Here is an 8,568-nt window from a genome sequence, read left to right as displayed (position 1 = left end):
CACTTGCCTAGTTTGTTAAGGTGCTGATTGTCTTTCTACCGGCAACACCAAGTTGTAAACCTCTCTTATTCACTGATACTCTTGAGGGGGATTCACAGTTTGTCAGCTTCCAAAGAAAATGAGAAAACATGAAGCACTAACATCATTTGCAGGGTTTTGCTTGGTTGGTTTTGTTCTTTAAGATTACTGCTCAGGTAACCTTTTTTTCCCTTTTATTCATTTAAGAAAGCAAAAGAAAGCTTTGTAAGGATGGATAGAAAAACAGAGCAGGTAGCAGAAGATTTCTGAGGGGAAGATTGATGAAAGCAGAAAACTTGCTACTTGATAATCTTATGGTGCAATAATGAAAGAAGCTATATGTTTTTAGGAAAGAAACTAGTCAAGCACCTGCTATCACAAGCACCTAACTACAGTCTTACATTCATCCTTGTTCTGCAGACCGGTGGAAGTAGATGTGACTGAAATATAGCCCTATATTAAAGAAGTGATGTAATGAATAAGGATTGTGCTGAAGTTTGTAAGTATGTGATCAAATCACCACTTCATCCTATGCACTTCTCCTGCTCAAGCCTGGGACTATTAAAGAATTTCCTTAACTAAAGGGAATAGCATTTTACTTATTACAATGCAAATAGTACTTTCAACTAGGTAAAACTTTCTAGTTCTTAACGGGATATTTAAGACTATAATTCCCTTTTTGCACTCTATAATTTGGGTATTAATCTTTGACTCATTCTTGACATTCTACTTACACCTACAAGTGCTGTGGTGCACACTGTGTTTTGGAATTTAACAAAATTAGATACACTGTACTTTGCCAGAGAATGACTAGAGAAAAGGCATCCTATTTTTTAAAAAGCTATATGAGTAAAAACCACATTTCTGCAGCTTTAGCAAGTCTGTGTGCACCAGAGCAGTACATGTGGGTCAGGATAGCTATTTTCATGTTTCATCATTGGGTCTATGTCCACTAGAGATGAACAAACTGTGGAGAATGGAGAAATGGTTTCTATTTTTTGTTTGTTTTACATGCTTTTAAACATGTGCGTATGCATTCCCTATAGAAGCTTTATGCTACAAAAATTCCAGATGGAAAGAGTTCCACTTTCTCTATCCATTTTATATATAGATGGGTCTCTCCATATCATCTGGTTCCAAGGGGCCAGTTATTTACTTATATTTCATTATCTCTCCCACTATCTTCTAGCCTTATTTACTGATTTCGAAAACATAACAGAGTGAAGAAAGCTACTGCTTTCCTTTTTGTAAGTTCAATTCTATTTGTGCTAGTGGGAACTCATGAGAGCCAAATTCTGTGTAGCAGATCAATGACATCTGATCTGAGAGACTGAGGCTGATGATTGCAGCCTCTTAATGATGCCCCTTTTAGTCCTACTGCTCCCTTTGTATGGAGTTACGCTGAAAGTAATACCTCCTCTTTTATCATATTGACCCATGACATCAGAGGCAAATGTTGGTGATAGGGCAGTAAGGTGTGAACCTTCCCTTCAGTATTCCATTACGTTTTGTTACCGTTAGACAGATGGCAGCAGAGGGGCACTCTGACAAAATGACATCTGACATGGGAGTGTGTATGAAGCAAAGGTGTGTCACTGAATTCCTCCACGTGGTAAAAAATGGCACACATTGACATTCATTGATGCTTCTTGAATATTTCTGAAGACCCAACAGTGGATGTGAACACATTGAGGAGGTTGGGTGGTGAGTTTCAGCAGCAGCAGCAGCAGCAGCAGAGACAGTGGGTCACCTCTGCTGGTGCGGATTTTATGAGCATGGCATGCAGGCTTTTGTTCATCACTGGTGAAAACAACACATAGGTAATGGTGGTGATTGTGTTGGAGAACAGTGTTTTGTAACTGAGAATTTGATCTATCAAGTAGTGTAGTTGTGCTCTTTGTGTCCGTAGTTTCTTTGGAAATAAATAGGAAGCATAACTTTTGGATCAACTTAAGTAGACTATATTGAGACACTGTATCTGCAACTCATATTATAGTTGGCACCCCTTGGTCTAGGGCAGGGGGGTGTGTGGCAGTGACCAAGAATTTAAATACATTGTTCTGTGTGTAATTAGTGTGCCAGTTTGAGTGCTGGTGCCAGAATGGCTATGTCTTTGAAGAAACAGTGCACACTGCTGCTTATGCTACCTATCATTAGTTTATGTATTTTTTCCCTTTCTTAACAACAAATGTCAGTGTCCTGAATCTCATGTGGTTGAGTCTCAGTGTGTGGAGGAGCAGCAGATTAAAATTTGCAGAAAGGATGCAATGTTTCCCAGAAGAAAAAAATCTCTGAAAAGGGGGGGAATGGCACTTGGTCACCTCTGGAGTAAATGCAGCGTGGTTATATCTTACTGAAATCTCAGAAGCACTTGTGTGTTGTGCCTGTGAGCTGAAACACAGCAAGACACAGCAGGCTTGTTCTGGTATCCCTTTAATGATAATGCACCTTCTGCTTTCTGTTGTTCCCCTGCTCCTTTTCACTGAGAAGGTATGTTCTTCTCCCAGGAGCTTTAGCTATTGATTTAAATGAGTAAACATTGAGATGGTAAATTCATTCAGGTAGGGATTATTTTTGCATCACCTGACATAGTGGGGCTTTTGAGAAATGCCTATATGTGTTAGGGACTCAGAAAGGCAAATTATGAATAGTAACAGCAGTGAAATAATACAGACTGTAAAGTATTTATTTTTCTGAAAATTTTTAAAGCTAATATATACAGTACTTATCTAAATCTCCCAGTAAAATCCAGATCTGCTGTGAATTGAGGAGTAAAATGTAGCCAGGCTGGAATCATCCCTTCTAATCTCAGCAGAAGGAAGCCATTTGGGTACTTAAGTCATGGACCACTAGGGACTTAAGTCTGCACTCCCAGGTAAGGGCTGGGCTCCTTCTTGCAGCTAGGTTTAGGCAAAACAGAGTTTCATACCAAAGCAGACAGGGCATGGATGCAGTCCTTTAGCAGCAGTGGCTTTGAAACTCATTGCCAGAGGTCTGCTTCAGTCCTTTGTTTTGTCGAGGACTATTGCTCAGCTATTGCTGAGGAGTTTCAGTCCCCCCCAGAATCAGCAGATATGGCTTCCAGCAGCAGTGGAGGTGCCAGCCCAGCTTCTGTGGCAAAAGAGACCTAGCATCCAGGGGGATGCTTGAGCCAGTCTACTTTATACTTGCCAAGTTTTAGCTTTCATCCTGCTCAGGGTATTTATTACCTAACCAAAGCTAGAATACACATCACTGTAGCTACTCTTCACTAACTTCTTGGGGATGAAGTTGGGGGAGTCTGACTGCCTGTTGTCTCAGAGCCTTTTTATCTTATCTTCTGGAGATAACTATGGAATCTCCAACTTGCCATTACCCTACCCTATCTTCAGTTACTGAATACAACTTACAGGAAACAAATCAATGTGGTAGGGACAGAAGCCATCAGAGAGAAAAGACAGTGAGAGGTCTGGGGCTAGATGACAGGAATTTATTTCTTACAGAAATATGCATGAGTTGTAAGTGTAAGGAAGCTCTGGATTTGAAAATTGCACAAGATATTATTAGAATATTAATGATGAATATGCTATGGGGGCTTTTTAAACCAATAACGACCGTATTTATCTCTGTCACTGTGTTCCAGATGATTGGGAAATCCAATGGATTATTAAGTAAACGAAACAAATCCTTTTCTGAGCTGACAAAACATAGGAAAAGGCCTTTACAGAGTGCTTGAAGAGCAGAGTGCTTGAGGAGCTAGGCAGATTTGCATTGAGCACCGTTAACATGTTCTTCATTAAGAAGAAATGTCAACTGTATTCTTCAAAGATTCTCATGGTGGCTTTCTAGTCACTAACAGAGAAATGTGATTCTGCCTTCAGCAAAGTAATTGAATACGTTATCTCTATGTGAAACATTCTAGTTACATCATGTTGCTCAATTATTCACGATATGCGCTGGAGGAAAAGGGGGGAAAAAGAACCAATTTGTAGCAAAGAAATTGGATGATTTTAAGAAGAGAAATAATAACCCTAAATGGTACTGTAACACTAGAAAGGCTTACCAGGGAGGTTGGGCTGTCTTTCAAGGGAGGTTTTAAAGTGTAGATTAGAGAAACATCTGTGAAGAATGAGCTAGGTGAGGTTAATTTTGCCTCATTGCACAGGGACTATTTGATATATAATTTGATATATATTTGATATATATTTGATATATAATTTGAGAAAATTTCTCAAGGTCCCCTCAGTTTTCTATTTCTGTGCTTTCATTGCTGTTGTACGCTGTCTTTTTATTGATCTATCCCAGTATGCTGTTTGTCATTTACATTGCAACTCTGCATTAAGTGCTGCCTTCAAGGACTCTTTCCCTCCACAGTAATCCTTCTGCAGAGTACGCTACATCTCTCCTTTAATAAACACATACAATTCATGTGTTCTAGTCCTTACCTCCTCAGGCTTTTACAATTGTTTCCAGCAAATTTCGTTTTCTCATAGGCTCCAGGCATTTAGAGGACAATTACGGCCTAGTCATGAAAGATCACACAAACTAAAAAATGTTAATATCTCCCAATCTGTGCTGTTCACATGAGGTCAAACAATGGGCTCACAGAGGACAGGCATAAAACACATCTTAATTTCAGCAGTGCTAGTGTTTGGCTAAAGGAGCCTGTCATATACAACAGAGAGCTGCTATAGATACTGTCCAAGTACTCCCTTTGGTAAGGGACACCATTTAATTTAGTCCTACCATATCTTGTTTTTGAGCTAAACAAAGTACAGCATTTTCTCTTACTTCTACAGCCAGATGAGTTATGCTCACTAGAGATCCGTGGAAGCCTCATTGTGAGTTGTGAACATTGTGCAGCAAGATCACTACCCTGGACTTCAGAAGAGCTGATTTTGGCCTCACAGAATCACAGAGGCTGGAAGGGACCTCTAGAGATCATCAACCCCCCTGCCAAAGCAGGTTCCCTAGACCAGATTGCATAGATAGGTGTCCAGGCGGGTCTTGAACGTCTCAAGAGAAGGACACTCCACAACCTCTTTAGGCAGCCTGTTCCAGTGCTCCATCATCCTTACCACGAAGAAGTTCTTAAGCACATTTGTGCGAAACTTCCTATGCTTCAGTTTTTGGTCGTTTTTGGCCCCTTGCTCTATTGCCACAGTAAGAAAATCTTCTTTAAGTATGTCGGTGATAGAAGAAAGACCAGGGAAAATGTAGGCCCCTTCTGAAAGGAAATATGATGACCTGGTTACCCAGGATATGGACAGGACTGAGATCAGTGATCCCAAAGATGCTGACAAGTCAGTGTCTTTTTTGCCTGAGTCTTCAATGGCGAGTGCTCTAGGCACACTGCCCAAATCACAGAAGACAAAGGGAGGGAATGGGAGAACGAAGAACCACTTGTTGTAAGAGAAGATCAGGTTAAAGACCAGTGAGGAACCTGAATTTGCACAAGTCCATGGGACCTGATGAGATGCATCTACATGTCCTGAGGGAAGTACCAGAAGAAGTTGCTAAGCTACTGTATTTGAGAAGTTGTGGCAGTTTGCTAGTTTCCAGTGAATGAAAAAGGGAAAGATTAATCCCCCTTTTTTTAAAAAAAGAAAAATGGAATACCTAGGGAACTACAGGCCAGTCAGTCTTATTTCTGTGCCCAGCAAGATTGTGGAGCAGATCCTCCTGGAAATTATGCTAAGGCACACAGGAAGTAAGATGTGATTGATGATATTCAGTATGGCTTCGCTAGGGGCAAATCATGTCTGACAAATGTGGTGCTTTCTGTGACAGATTTACAGAGTTAATAAATAAGGGAAGGACAATTGATACCAGCTATGTTCACCTGTGCAAAGTGTTTGACACTGTCCCACATCATATCTTGCTTCTAAATTGGAGAGAAATGTGTACCATGGATGGAAAACCCAGTGGGTAAGGAATTGGCTATATGGAGGCACTCAGAGTTGTGATCAAGGGTTCAATGTCCAGGTGGAGATCAGTGATGAATGGTGTTTCTCAGTATTGAGACTGGCACTATTTAACAACTTTACCAGCAACATGGACAGTGAGATTGAGTGTACCTTGGCAAATTTGTCAAAGACATCAATCCATCTTGACAAAGTTATGAGAACCTCATAAAGTTTAAAGCCAAATGCAAGACCCTGGCAATCCCAAGCACAAATACAAGCTGGGTGGAGAATGTATTGAAAGCAGCCCTGAGGAGAAGGACTTGGGGTTGTTGGTTGATGAGAAACTTAATGTGAGCCAGCAATGTGCAAATGCAGCCCAGAAAGCCAACTGTATTCTACGCTGCATCAAAAGAATCATGGCCAGCAGGGTGAGGGAGTTCACTGTCCAATTCTGTTCTACCCTCATGAGTTCCCACCTGCATTCAGCTTTGAAGCCCCCAGCACAAGGAAGACATGGAGCTGTTTGAGTGGGTTCAGAGGAGTCCAAAAACATGATCAGAGGGATGAAGCCTTCTCTCTTACGAAGAGAGGCTGGAGAGTTGGGGTTGTTCAGTCTGGAGAAGGTTGCAAGGAGATCTTACAATAGCCTTTCAGTACCTAAAAGGGGAGCCTAGAAGAGAGCTGGAGAAGGACTCTTTATCAAAGAGTGTAGTGACAGGACAAGGGGTGATGGCTTTAAACTAAAAAAGGACAGATTTAGATTAGACATTTAGAAGAAATTCTTCACCATGAGAGTGGTGCACAGAGATGTTGTGAATGTTCCAACTTTGAAAGCGTTCAAGGCTGGGTTGGATGGGGCTTTGGGCAACTTCATCTAGTGGGAGATATCCCTGAAGCAGGGAGGTTGAAACTTTATTAGGTTATTAGGTTATCTTTAAGGTCCCTTCCAACGCAAACTATTCTATGATTCTGATTAATACGTTTATAGAGAATAAAATTGCATATTTAATCTGACCTACTTGAAATTGTGATGCTCTTTGTACATGTTTGGCTACTTTAAAGTGGGTAACAGAAGAAGTAGTTCAGTCCTAGTATGCTTCTTTCCTAGTATTTTTGTACTCCATAATGTGTTTTTCTGTGTGGTATTCTGAAACAGGTACAGATAAAAGATGTAAGTAATAGAGAAGAGCAAGGCAGATGATCTGAAGAGTCTAATAACTGAGAATGTGCTCTCTGTAACAGAAGCTTCATAACACAGAGCTGTGAAGAATAAATATTCCACATCGTCTTCTTCTGAGAAAGGAGATTAAAAAAATCCGTATTACTTTTATCTTTTCATTATTTTCATTTTAATATTATAAGCCCTAAGTTCAAGCTGACTGTAAGTAACTTCTAAAGCTATAAGGGGCCAGGCAAAGGAAGGATTTCTCAGACTGCTTAGCAGCTCTGAAAAGTTTTTTTTGTATGACAGAGATTGCTGATTGCAGCCTGTAAATGTATTAAATAATGTCACTGCTGCTGGTTTGATCATCAGTGTCTGATTTTCATCCCCCCTCCTTCCTTTATTCTCTAAAGACATTGTTGGTTTTAATAACGGGCTTTCTAAAACTACAAATATGACCTCTCAGACTAGATATTTTTGGTCTTTGTTAATTTCATCATCTGCATTTTCAAAATCAGTATTTTTAATTGGTCACTTGAGCTTTTTTGCAGTGACGTTGAACCTCTGATGCATGTCACTTCAGAAGCATTTTCCAAACATTGTAGGCGTCATGGAGCAATTTTAGCATAAAAAGAAGAGTATAACTAGAGATGGCGGGGGAGCAAATTACATTTTGTATATATAGTATTAAATGCTTCCATTAGTTGCCATAGGGATGGGCAGAAGTTGGTCTGAAATGACAGCTTTCCTGATGCTTGATGTGTTTAAAAAGAAAACATTTTGGGGAGGGTTTTTACTGTTATTATTACCCTGGGAATCTTTTATAGGTGAAAGGGATATATTAAAGTCATATTTCTCTAAAAAAACACAATGAGGCTATGTTAACAGACAAGGCATCACCTTCACCTCTCTGCAGAGGCAATGACCTCTATAAAACATGCATCTTTGTAGCTTCACGGCTGCAATTCCACAGCTGCTCCAAGCTTCACATTTCTTCCTGTTGTGCAATGCAGGACCTACCAGGCAACCATTTCTCCTGAGCGCTACCTATAAATCTGTGCAGTAACCCAAGGAAATCTGTGTCCTGCAGTCACTACTGTGCACATCCTGATTGCAACAGAACTAGCAGGACTAATAAGCAAGTGGTATCCTGGTCTCCTTCAGAAGAGGGGTGGTCAGCAGGGACAGGGAGGTGACTGTCCCCATCTACTCTGCTCTTGTGAGGCCCCATCTGCATTACTGTGTCCAGGTGTGGGGCCCCCAGTACAAGAAAGACAGGGAACTGTTGGAGAGGGTCCAGAGGAGGGCCATGAAGATGATCAGGGAACTGGAGCTCCTCCCCTATGAAGACAGACTGAGGGAGCTGGGTTTGTTCAGCCTGGAGAAAAGAAGGCTGCGGGGTGACCTCATTGCAGCCTTTCAGTACCTAAATGGAGCCTACAAACAGGAGAGGAATCAACTCTTTGAAAGGGTAGATAACAGCAGGACAAGGGGAAATGGCTT

This window comes from Meleagris gallopavo, chromosome 3 (genome assembly GCF_000146605.3).
Source record: "Meleagris gallopavo isolate NT-WF06-2002-E0010 breed Aviagen turkey brand Nicholas breeding stock chromosome 3, Turkey_5.1, whole genome shotgun sequence".
Lineage (NCBI taxonomy): Eukaryota > Metazoa > Chordata > Aves > Galliformes > Phasianidae > Meleagris > Meleagris gallopavo.
Note: the sequence above shows the minus strand (reverse complement) of the source record.